This window comes from Vanessa tameamea, chromosome Z, assembly GCF_037043105.1.
Source record: "Vanessa tameamea isolate UH-Manoa-2023 chromosome Z, ilVanTame1 primary haplotype, whole genome shotgun sequence".
Lineage (NCBI taxonomy): Eukaryota > Metazoa > Arthropoda > Insecta > Lepidoptera > Nymphalidae > Vanessa > Vanessa tameamea.
Genome location: NC_087341.1, coordinates 11532449 through 11546681, shown reverse-complemented (window position 1 = coordinate 11546681; position 14233 = coordinate 11532449).

Here is a 14233-nt window from a genome sequence, read left to right as displayed (position 1 = left end):
TTGTTTTTCCTGTTCAGTATTGAGATTCAAGCTTGAATTCAAGATTTCCTGAAGCCTTTGACTGCCAATCGGCAGAGCACCACAAGTCGAGTACTGATTTCAATTACAGTGCCTTATTTGAAGCCCTATTGTTGTAGTGTTCTATCAGCTGATGGTTAATTATCTTCTCCAGGAGTCAAGAAAATACCGACACTTCATCGAAAACGCCAGTTTACGGATACTGGGTTTTGCAAATTGTTTTTTGTAATTTTCCACGTTTCGCCCTCGTATAGGATTTACGTTGTTTCGAAATATTTTTAGTACGAGCTGACAGTTTCCGCTACTGTCATATTTAAAGTTTTTCGAAAATTTCTTAGATGATTCTCAAAGCTACGTCCTCTTCTGTTCTACCGCTTTCTGCTCTACACGCAGGAGTGTGTTGTACTACGCACCAGGTTGTCTCTCTCTTGTCGCTAACGGGCACAGATTTTAAACCACGCTTCGGGTGCTTTTGTATGCAAGTTATTCAGCATCGATCGCGTGTTTACATTTCTATAGCCAGGTCTAAGGACGGGCCTCATTCGATTCGGGTATACTTCCAAGTATACAATCAAGATGGGTGACGACGATGTGACTGGCGTGAACTGGATCTGTGACGTAACAGAACACAAATGTTATTAGTACCAAAGCCAAACTCCGGCGTCAGTGGCGGAAATTGCGTTTTAAGGCCCAATGCAAGAAAATGATAAGTGCGCTGAACGAAAAAGTCGAAAGCTGTGTTTTGAATGAAAACTAGAATTGCAATTTTTTTTAATTTCACATTACAGTTTATATACAAACAATCGCAATATAGAGACATTGGTAGTAGCAGAAAAAACTGAGCCTACAGCAGCATTCATCATTGTTTAGAATAGGTTAATCATATTCTTCGGCCTGGTAAAGAAATGTTTAATTTAAATAACAAGGGCATATATATAAATATTTTTGAATGACGCGTGCAACCGCATTGGTTATTAAAAAGCTAACTATAATAAATAATATGGTAATAAGTTTATTTTTTATATTATTATTATTATTTTTCATATCGGAATATAATGCATTCGCATTCTTTCGATCGAACTTAATTATAAACACAGATTAACACAAACTGCTGTTCATGATGCACTCTAAGCTAACAAAAATATTTTTCTCATGGTTAAAAAATAACGGCAGATGAACAGGTGGGAGGTGTGCTGATAACTTGTCATCTCAAGTATACACATTGAAAATGCAACGCTCGTTACATCAGGTTAACTCACTTACACCTACGGTGGCTCTCGGCCTTTACCGAAACACAACACCGTACACTATAAATTGCAATATAATGTCGAGGCCGGGTCAACATTGACCAACGTTCATTTGAAAATATTAAATTTTTGCATTATTCCTACTAAATATCTATACTAAAACACCAAAATAATCTAATTAAATTGTATTGCTTATAGGCGGGTAAACGTTTGCTAATTTAGTTATTTAGCTAAACGTCAACGTTGACATAAAAAATTGAGTAATTTTTAATTATAATAAAAATATTTCATGTAATCTTACAACAAAATCCTGTGTTATCCGTGTAGAGTACTCACATCGTTTTTAAAATAACTCGTATGTGTGTATTTTAATTGTATATAGACCGACAATGTATACATGTTTTCGTGACCGTTCGTGTACGTCAATTAATCCTCATATCGCTGTAATATGCAGCTTTGGTTTTGACGCAGATGTATTTGATTCACGTTAATTAATTTCTGGAATTCGGTCGAACCTTTTTTTCAAGTATACATTAATTTATAATGTAGCGCGAAATAAGAATATATCAATATAATATACAATATTTTGTAATTATTTAATCTTTAAAAAAAAATTATACATTTCAAGTAATGGATTAAAATTTTACGATGAATTCTTATAAGCATTTATTTAACATTTTAGAAGAATTTAATGAACAGCCAATATATCTTATTCATTTCTTTCAGCAGTAATATTTATAATAAAACTGCAGGCAAATCGGAAATAGAAAAACGTAGATTCTAATTATTATTCTAGTTGTAAAGAAATATATATCTCGAAGTGACGGAACTGTTTGTTTGACTATAGTTACCGAGGTTACCGAGGTAAAAGAAAGAACACCTTGATCGTGTTTTTCATAAAGCAAAGATGCATTCGAAATTTTATGGTTTGAACGACAATATGTCGACAGATGTTACAATGGTAGCCCAATATGGCGACAGCTGCATTGTGAACATTAAAAAATATACCATATGATTATCTAATCGAAATTAAGTTCAAGCTTTATATCGCTATCTCACCTATTTGTTTAATAAAACTAAATATAAATAATTGACGTCTGAAGTTTGATGAAAGAGAAAAAAACTTTGTTTGTACTCGTCAAAAGAAATAAAAAAAAAATCAAAGTCAGAAATAAAAAAAAAAACAATATCTGACTAAAAATAATTTGTTAAGTCTTGGTTTCGATTGTATAAATGTATTATTTAGAAAAATACTGCTTTGTCCACAAACGTTGTTTTGGAGGTGATTGTTCAAACGATGCTGTCTTCTCCTCTCGAATGTCAAATCAGTGAAGAGAGAAATCATTCTTTCACTAAAATACTCTGAAACGACGTTTATAGGGCTGGTAATGTATAATGACAAGTACAATATTTAAATTTGTGATTTATTTATTCTACTCTTTTATTTAGAGTCATTATATTGTGTTTTAAAAATCACATTGTAAAAATTTTAATACGCACTGATAATGCACTCTATATCAATACGAATGTACTGTTTACAATCGCGCATATAAGGCGTTGTATTACTAAGAATCACAACGTAATAACTGCACTACAGGTGCACGCTATATTATGTAATATTTGTATTAATTAGAGTCACAATATAGAAATAATTCTGACTTGGCGTTAATTATAACTTATTACCAGATTTGTGTATTAAAAAGCGATGCATTTTTTAATTGAAAAAGAAGCTTTTGTAAAAAATTATATGATTAATTTTTTCTCATAAAGTATTAAATGTGTATAAAATCATCAATGTCTGCTCTCAACACTGTCTTATTTCATACACCTAAATTAAGTATTTATCATGATTTTGTGATACAATAATAAATATTCTATTTCTAATTATAACTTTCTGTACTGTGTGTAGTATTAATTGATTGAAGTAACACAATACCTAGTTCAGACTATGTAAGATTAAATCTGCTTGTACTTACTGTAAATACATATATAGAAGTTAAGCTCAAGAATCTGATCTCTTGATTTGTTTTTAGTTAATATAAATAGAAGACAATGTAACCTTTTGTGATAAAACCACCGTCCGTGTATTAGTTTAAATAAAGTTAACGTTCAAAGACATACGTTTGTTTTATTGACATTTCTGACTTTTTACTATAACCTTATTTCTGAATAAATCTACTGATGTGAATCTTTCCTTTTTCTATGTTATCATAACAAAACGATGGTAATATTGGTATTAAGACTTTAGCGAGTCACAAGTGATTCTATTATTTCAAAACGTTCCAAAAATCGACAAGAAAATAAGTTCTTCTTAATTCCAATATACCGTTTTTGTGTATTGGCCCGAAAATGCTACTTACGCCATTATTAGTACTTACTAAAAACGCCTAAAACTAAAAACTATGTGGGTAACCTCTAGGCACGTTTATATAAATTAATTATATAAGCCAAGGTTCACAGGTATTAAGCAACATTCGATCTTATATTGGATAAGACAAGAGCTGGGTCACCAACACATTCATCATCCCGACAAATGTTTTTTTTTGTATTCACTATACGATGAAACTATACCCCACGACACAATCTCCGTAGGTTCTGACACGATAGATAGGTGATCAATTCACAATCCACTGCTGGACAGGGCTGAACAAAGCGGTTTTCCTGTTTCTGCATTGAATCCTAAAATTGAATAATTTTGTTATAATTGAATTCAAAAGTTTTAAGGCCTCGTAATTTATGGTAGATATTGCGTGAACTAGCTCATCAATATTAAAATTGAGTTCGATACCTTTTTAATTTTAATGATGGTGGTTAAATTCTGTCGTGTTATGTCTTCATCGTAGGTTGGAAAAACTGACACGCTCGATTTTCGTACTATTTAATTATAATGCGACATCTACCTACTTCAAATCTACCATACAATAAATTGTAGGCACGAAATATAGTAGCAAGAACATACAGTCTGTTAGCGAATAAAACAGTCGGCCCGACGTAATATTAATCAAACCTATCCCACATAATGTCTTTTTGTAAATTTAAAAGCTTTACATGACTAAAGGTAGGAAATGTATCTGTACATCCATATAATTCTTGATATTCTAATTTATCGTAATTATATTTTATTTAATTTATTGTTACTTTTAGTACTTATTTGGCTGAAATAAACCTATCAAAGAATTAATCGCTTTATATTCGGTTATAACAGTGATTCCCAAAGTGGTCCAGGTGGACCCCCAGGGGTCCACGGGAGACTTGCTGGGGGTCTAAGTAGGCGTGAATAAAAAATGGGGGTCCATAAGATGTTAATGGGGGTCCACGAAAATTTATCTGCTTTTGATAGTAAAGAGCAAAAATGTAAGCAAAGTTTTTATAAGGGCCTTAGATTTTAATTGCTGAAATACTCGTAGGGTTACTAAGGATAGAATTAAAAGCACCAATATTAAACAAATTTAAATTTAGTTCATATTTTAGTGTTTCTCTCAAACTGTGGTTACAGACACATGCCAATAGGTGGTCCACGATAAAAATAAGTTTGGGAAATACTGGGTTATAAGAACAAAACGTGACTAAAGTCAAATTGCATTGCCACGTGCACAAAAATCAACCTCGTACCAGGAAACGAAAGTTGAAAGTATTTTATACTACGTTGACGTGCGGTTTGATTTGCATACAGCTTGTAGCCTCACAATTAATGTCTTTAATGCTAAATACTTCGTATCGACATCACATAGTGACGTTCCCGATCAAGTGACGAAACTTTGTCCTTGATGCTTCTTTATAACAATGACAAATTATAGGATTTTATATGGTCATTATTATTGGTGTTGAAAATATTACGTTGTATTTTAATATAACACAAAATTTTGAATGTACTTTATTAATAAAATATCTCTTCATGCATGAAACATCCGGTTGGTTATTACACTGTATTAGTTACCTAAACCTGTCTCAATTACGATATTTAGGTCAAAATACGATATTAAACATCGATACCTAGTCGATATTCGACAAACAAGATTATCGATAAGCGGCAGGTGATGAGTCCGACTGTTCGTTTTTGGCGAATCAGAGGAGGGCAGGTGCGTACGCGCAGGTGTCGCCGCGATCTCGGCCGATATCGATATACCTACAGGTTGTTGTCGATCGATAAACTGGTCGTGTGGTAGATTTAAAAATCATAATATCAAACACCTCCTTAAATCGTGACACATATTTATTTACTTTGAATAAAATCTGTTTTCATATATGTTGCTTACTCTTTGCTCTAATATATTAAAAAAAAAACAGTTAAGTATAAGTAAATATCAATATATACGGATTAGGCGTTAAATCTATTGACATATTATATATAATATGATAAATTTTATATTAACGAATCTAACCGATTCGTCAACAAAAAATTCTAAACGATGAAAAACACTATAAATATCACATCCTGTTAAAGGAATAAACATGACTCGTGCGCTACTTTGTTAACGTGCACGAGATAGGATAGGACAGATGTGCCTCGACATATGCTCCCGCGCCTCCGGCGGGACCGCTTTGCCGATGATTATTGCAAGGGAAACGTCCCCAAGAAGCCATTTTCGGTAATTATACCTGATGTTTTCATAGCAATAGGTGCAAATGATTCTATACAAGCGAGGATTCTTTTTCGGAATATATTATTTATTTTTCTAGCGCAGAAAGGTACGGATACCTTTATATCATTGCCTACTAAAAACCATTTGTTTTTAAAACCAATAAAAATCAGAAGACCTAGAACTGCCTTGATTTATTTTCGTCAATAGTAATTTGTGTGTGTATTAAGAAGCTATTTCATTATGCTGCGGCTTTCTAAACAGAATGATCAATAACTCTTAATCTTTAAGAGTTATAGGAGAATTACTCTCTGATTATTATTATTGGCCTCTTGTTAATTACATAAGTAGATTTTACGTTAAAATAACTAACGATAATTTATTAGGCACTTGGTAACTAACTGCTTTTTCTTGTTCTTGCCATGCCAAATTATTAAAAATTTCTCATTAAATGACCAAATGACTTCATGTGTTTTTAACATTTGAAACAATTGTTTATGAATAAATAAAAACATTTCACTACCTTAATATGAAACAAATTCCTTTTGAAAATCTTAGCTCTGCAACTAACAGGACAACACACACACATTCGTACCGTGTATAATAATTAAAAACGAAGCTCGTGAATAAAAGTTAGAAACTTCTTTTTAAAAAAATTTCATTGCAATCACGTAACAAACCACTGAATGGGCTTTGATTGCATTGAGTAGCGAGTTGGTTGTAAAAAACAGTGCTCTCAGAAGTAAAATCTAAGTTAATTAGTTTATAGCTCGACACTGTTTTAATCGATTTTGAGATTTATTCTTTATTTAACTAATCCTTTTAAAATATACTAATAGCTGCTATAGCGTATAATTGTAACTGGTGTATGGACTATGCTTTTTCATAAATTGATAGTCATTTTTTTTGCTAAAGAAATACTTGTATTGCTCGTCGGATAGATATCGAATACTCAATATTTGAAGTGATGTTTAACGACATTATTTTAAACAGGCGCGCTCCGAAGAAACCAAAAAACTGTAGCTCAGGTAGACGCGCATTGCTTGTGCTCATATTTAATAGGAGCGTGTCTTGCAGCTGTCGCTAATAACAATGTGTTTCGGCCTAAATGTATCAGCGCACGCGGCACGCACTAATCTTATTGCTTTTGAAGTTTCGGACAGCTGCACGCCTATCAATATTCAAATAATTTGAGACTCTATTCCTTAAAATTTCTTTCACCTTTAATATAGTGTACATTACGAATATTTCGTTATTGTTTTGAAATACTAATAAATTTTATCTAGTACGATTATATCAATCGTAATCGTTTTTGAATTCTATATTTGTGAAAATATGGAAAAAAAGTAAGTAAATATAAAACAACTTGATAACACACACACTAAAAGCTAAAATTTAAACATTAACATAAATTTTGTTCGGTGCTGAATTCGTACATTGTGCAAAGTACCTTCTCTATTTGTTTCTCGATGTTCATTCTTCATTGGTAATAATTTAAGTATTTTATTAAGAGTTATTTTATACTCAAAAACACCTGACGACGTTAAAACCAAGGCTGCCTCTTGATGGTGCAATTTTGTTTGTGGATCTAGAAGCATCGAAGATACACAATGTTAACAATTATTATTAATTAATGAGCTTTCGTCCGAGTTGATTTTATTTTACTTTTATATTTTATGAAACACATATACAGGCAATAATGTAATTGTTCTTTAAGCTGTGTTAATTTATGGTTAAGCAAAAACACACTCGTGTCGTCATTATTAAATAACAGTTATCGCCCGCGACTTTACTCGCATTTTAGGAGTTAGTCGTCAGATATTTGGCCGTAAAAGAGCAACAGGCAGACAGAGTTACCTTTGCATTTATACAAACCTCTTGCCCACCAATATTCCTACCAAACTTACCCTCTTTCTGCTAATAAAAAGTCATTTATTGCTATTTTTATATACCTACAAGCTAAGCCCGGTCACTCTTCGCTGTGGCTCAGTCTGATATTAAATAAATAGGGAAGTAACGCAAAGTATTCTAGCAAACAAACAAATCATTCAATTTAACACCCTATTCTCCGCACCGCTGCGTATATGTCGCGGATTGCATGGAAATGAAGATAAAACATAATTATGTGCAGAAAAAGGTTAGACGGACACAGAACCTGAAAAGCCAACGTTAATGTTTGCTTTAGAAATATTCGATAAAATTGGTTATTATGTGACAAACCAACGATTACCGAATTCAATTACCATCAGGCCCATATCTACTCAGCTTAAATAGTTTATAAAAAAAAACTGATATTAATAATATAATTTCTAATATAAATAATGATGAAAATAATGTTCTAGTTCATTAAATTATGCGTATAATTCACTAACAATTTTATTGCACTGAAAATCAATATGAAGTGTTGCTGTTTCTCAACAACTGCTACTCCCTAAATGGATGTGTATTTTTGTTTTTACACGAATAAAATACTATGTGTGTTACTCTTAAAATCTTACAATCTCATATTGAACCATTTCAACAAAACCGAAGAAAATGGTAACAATACTTAATAACGGGTTTACTGAATATCATTATTTTGGACAGATATATTCAAAAAAGCTTATTTTTATAATGCCTTTTTTAATAAATCTTATTCCACTTAAAAATAACCGTAGATAAATATATAACCCAGTACAAAGTAATAAATGTTTATTAAAAATACATTAGGAGTTGGTATGTTCCTTACTTATAGAGGACTATCTTATGAACAGATTCACCTGGCGCCCGCGTAATCCATCTGCTCCGTGAATGGATTTAAGACGATTTTTTGCCCCATACGCAATACGCATAGGGGTTTACACTGTAGATTAAAAACAACACATAATCAACTGAATTTCTGTCATTATCACAAAGAAGGCACATAACACACGTGTAAAACAAAAAAAGGTAAAATTTAATACAAATTTTTGGTGATTATTATCTTTGATTCGTTTCCGAGTGTAATTTTATTCTCTTAGTTTCTTAGATTATTGCCAATGTTAAATTCTTAATTGAACCTATGTAATAGACTTACGTAGATTTTTTTAAAGAGATAGCTTGAAACTCGAAGAATAATTTACACGTGCGGTAGTACCACACGTGTAAGTTAGGTAAGGTAGGTAATTACAGCCCATAAATGTCTTACGGCCCAGCTGGGCAAATGCCTTCTTTTATATTAAGTAGGTGTTGGCGTTTATACATTTCTGTATTTTTGTCGAATATGTCGGTATTATTATGTTCAAAACGTGTATCGGCAAGCGTGTAATAAATTGCAATAGATTAAGAGAAGCTCTATGAACATCTTAGAAATAATTTGTTACTTTTATTAAACTTTTTGCATATGTATGTGTTACGATAAATAAGACCATCTGACCGATTTTCTTCATGGTGTGGTCACCGTGGAGAAACAAAGCGACAAAGATACTATTTCGCACTAGTGTGTTCGTCCATACAAGTTTAGTCTTTATTCCCTTACTCACAAAATCTAATGGGATTACAAATCCGACACGACCGGCCAACTTTGCCAACTACTAAACTCCGATTTGTAATGAGAATTTCTCGAAAGAAAAACCCAAAACATTTGTGTTGGCCCGATTTGCGGTTTCGAACCGGGACCTCAGAATTTGCAGCCTCATAAACTAGCCATAGATACCAACGAGATAGTCGAGAAAGAGTTATATCCTTAATGGAACCTTGCTGGAATTTTCTATGCAATTACAAATATTTTTATTACTGTTATTATAAAATATTTCTCACTTTATTTGGCAACATTGTTTTTTTTCATATTAATGCAATGTTCCTCGTTTATTACATAACGATTCAACACGCGCAAAACTCTAAAAAACTATTTAAATTAAAACCAAACGCGATTTTATAATTCTGCATATTTATTAAATATTATATATACGAAGTTTTCATGGAGTTTTCGTTAATGGTTCTAACGGTCCATTGAATTCTCATATCATTCATAGACCATATGTTAAAATGCAAATGACCGCGTATTTTATTTTTCTTACCTATATCCAAGCATTGTACAAGATTAAATATTTGGCTTGCGACAGGAATATTATAAATACAAATAGCACAAATTCAAATAAAAAATAAAATAATGCCCTTTTTGTCACTGATATGACTACAAACGCAGTTTTTGTTATTAGACTTGAAACAAATTATTCTTATAAGTACTTGTAAAAAAATTGTGTTTAAGAAGTTTTGGGTCCATGTAAAATGTACGTTAATTCGGCTGAACAAACCACCCTGTTTATTTATTAAGTCATACGACTTTTCTAAATAACATTTATTTGGAGTACGAACGTGCATATTTCATTACTGACGTAAAAATTATTTTGTATAAATATGTATGTTGTCATAGAAGACTTGCTCGGCTAAGTACACGTACAGTAATATCTGCGTTGCGACTTTTGTGATTACAGCGAAACTCATTTCGAGAGTAGGTGCCCTTTCTAAGCATTCATGTTTTCTTTTTTGTAATTGCAGCTAGAAGTTAATTAAATAGTAATTCACTTAACACATTTTTGGTTTAAATACCCTAAATCTAGTAAGTTATCTACAAAATAAGTTTATTATATTAACATAAAACATTTTCTGTCTTATTGTACTTTACAAAAATATCGAATAAAGTTAAAATGAATGCAAGGGTTGTTATATTTTAGAGTTTGACGTTACACAAAAGAATTAAATTAAAAAAAGAACAAAACATTCACGCTTGTTACATAAAAAGTCTACATTTCAAGCGGATCAAACTACGAGGCGCTGTTACGTATATAATAAAATAATATACAAAAACCTTTTCAGTGAATAAATCTATAGTAGCTTTTTTTTCAATTAGGAGAATAAAAATAGTATATCCTCTTTGCAAAGCAATTAGCAAAAATAAATACTTAACAACTATAAAATCGATAAATATCCCGATGATGCACAAAAGGCTTATTTTCTCTTAATGAGAAGGTTTGGAGCTAATAAAAAGCCACACTGCTCTCGACTACATTGTGCAGGATTTCATCCGATACAGAAAGACTTTCTCACAATGTTTTGAATCTTGAAGGCCGAGTACAAAATCATTTATATAAAAAAAAAATGAACACGTAAAATTATATCAGGATTTGTAACCGCGACCTTCAGCAAGACCTTCAGATCAACATTGATCATATATTTGCAAGCAAAAATAGCTAATATTTTTGTTAAATCACGACGAGTAAATCAGATGAAATAGTAAATAATTACTAAGCTCCTTTCAGTTGTGACCAAGAGGACAGATTTACTTGTATGGCTTTGTGAGTGTCTGTCTTGATAAGTACCACCATTTCGTCATGTATTCTACCTCTAAAGAGTGCAACTAAAATCAAACAAGAGCCCTCTTAACCCAAAAAGTAAGCGTCCTAAGCGATAAAAAAATAACCTCCAAAGCAACCACCATCCAGAAAATTAAAGCAGACATGGGACAATTCCAGTCGCCAAGCTTAAAACAGATAATCAAACCTGTAGACCACATGGCCACGACTTCATCGGGTATGTAGCAATACTCCAAGCTACGAAAGTCACAAAAATCTTCCAATACAGCTTCCATAATGTTTATAATAACCAACAAGAAGGGCTGTTAAAGATGAGACTCGAATAAGGAGAAGCCAGTATCTACAGCAATGACTGCTCGAGCCCAGTATACAGAAAGCGATATCTCCTTCAGAACTGGGAAGTACCAAAGATAACGTTGGTGAACGGATTATGGCACCAGAGAGCAAGACAGAGCACAGTGCAATCGGTTCTTAGCCGACGAGACACTCATGAACCACTTCGGAGCCAACGTGATGATAACACATATAATCAAATCCCTCAGATACTCGATGGATAATGCGTTCTGTATTAGTAAAGCTTCCGGAACACTGTTATATTTAAAAAAATGTGGGAATTGAGGAAGAAGAAGACAGTTTTGTTTATATAGCTATTTAATTTAAGTAACAGACTATAATTATGTTATACATATTGTTATTACAATTCCAGGTCTTAAATTAATTTTACGGTTACTTAATTTAGTTACAGTTTTTGAGTTGTTCTATAACTAAAAATTATGCCGGCTAAAATAACATTAAGGCGGTTTTGTTACTACAATTATACTTTTTTAATAGTTGTAGACTTATTTTATTTGCACATTATTAACCAAACCGAGGTATTAATTACAATGTTCGTAATGGTTTTTATAATTTACTCGTATTATATTAAACTAATATTAACATTATTCTGCTATAAACACTATTTTTCTGCTATCTATCTACACATATTCTATTATGTTTTTATTTTATAAATATTGCCAAAAATTTAATATCGTTTTCCCTTTAAATTTTTGTAAGTTAATATATTGAAATTAAATGAATCGAAACAAAAGGCTGGTCTTCAAAAAAATATGTTACGCATGTAATTGTATTTTTATACGAAAGATATTATTTCATTTACATACAAAGGCTAGATTTTATTTTTTGCATTCTTAAAAACGAACATTTACCGCGATAGATTTCAATGTTAGACCAAAAAGTTAGTAAAAAACATTCAGGGACATTATTCGTTAATGATATAATTATTTGATCGAAGCATCTTTATAAAAATCATACAATGTCATGACAACTTATTTCCTAAATACGATTTATGATAAAAAAATAATTAAATCCAGTATCTGTCGTGTCAATCAATATCGACTACTCAGAGCGTAAAACGTTCCTTAGAGCTCTCAAGTAACATTAAGCGGGCTTTTAGGAGCTTCACCTTTTATTAACTTCCCATATTTAAGTTATCTTATTTGACCCAGTGTAGACAACATTTTGGCAAAACTCTTTGCGAGGGTCACATCGTTTGATTATATAGTCGACTAACATTATTTTGTTGAAACGTAGGTATATGTTGAATTGAATCAACCAAACTTTTATCGAATTGATTTCCGCAGCATCTTGAAAGTAAGTTCAACCAAATCGATTTTTTCGCACTGATTTTTTTTTGATGTATGTAATGATTTACGACATGTCTGCGACCGTGATTTTACTCTCGCATATATAATACAAAAATAACTTTAATATTCTCATGATTTTTATAAATATTACACACCTTATTCAACACCTAATTGTATACTGAATAACTTATTAATGTCCCTCTAAATTCTGACGCTTATATTCATCGTCTCGAGCCTGTATCTTAAATTGGGAAAATTCGATCGATGGGTTGGACTAAAACGTCTCGAAATAAACTTAAATAGTGACCTTCCTACAAAGTTAAATATATTCAATATTTTTATTAAGACATATTATAAGACATAACGGACCAGATTGCTAGCAAGAACCTCTCTCTAACTTCGGTATGCCGAATTATAAATATATCGTTTCAATATATTATACGACAGAATCGAAACCTCTCCTCTACCCTCTGATTCGCACTCTGTGTGCTTCGACAGAGATGTCAAACGGTAGATCTGAGGCTTAGTAGGCTAATTGTGCTAGTTGCTTGATATATATATATATAATAAAGGCTGAATCTAGAAACATGTATGTAGATAGATAGGCTGCTATATCACGCTACTATTGTGCGACTCGGATATTAGTTTAATTATTGCAATTATTACGTAGTTAGTCCGATTAAATTATGCGCAATAATCGTAATTAATACGTGGTATCTATGATAGAGATTCTATGAGATTAAATTTCCAAAATTGCGTATGTAGTTAAGGGTGGAAATTTATATATATTTTTTAATTTAAATAACAAACGATTATTAAAAATGAATGCTATTTCAGATAAGTACCATAACAGGAATGGATTCAGGGCTTATTTCACAAAGATGATAAACACAAATAAAATCACTGAACGGCTTGTCTAGATTTGAACGAGAGATCTAGAGATCTTATGCTAGGATCCACGTTGAATTATCAGAGCGTTATAATTTCTTATAAGTGTTCTGCGAATATATATCTTAAATATACATACATATGTATGGAACCCATGATTAATTAAAGTAAAAATAACTTTAATGTTATACGTGTTTCGATTTATATAACTATTATGCTTTTTTTTCTATTTTTAGTTACATATCACAATTCCAAATTTTACCTATGTATTAGAATTGTCGTAACCATGTATTGGTTCAGGTCCATTGGAACTATGATTCAAGCATTAAAAAATAAATGTATTATAAAAGGTTATGTATTACATATCATAACATATTAAAATAAGCCTAAATATAAAGATAATTATTGGTAATATATTCATTATATATTATATTTAATTTGTTAAAAAGTTTTTGTTGTTATTCGAGTGGAAATAATAACAATTCGTGCGAACATTCTTTGATATATTTATATCGAATTGCCTT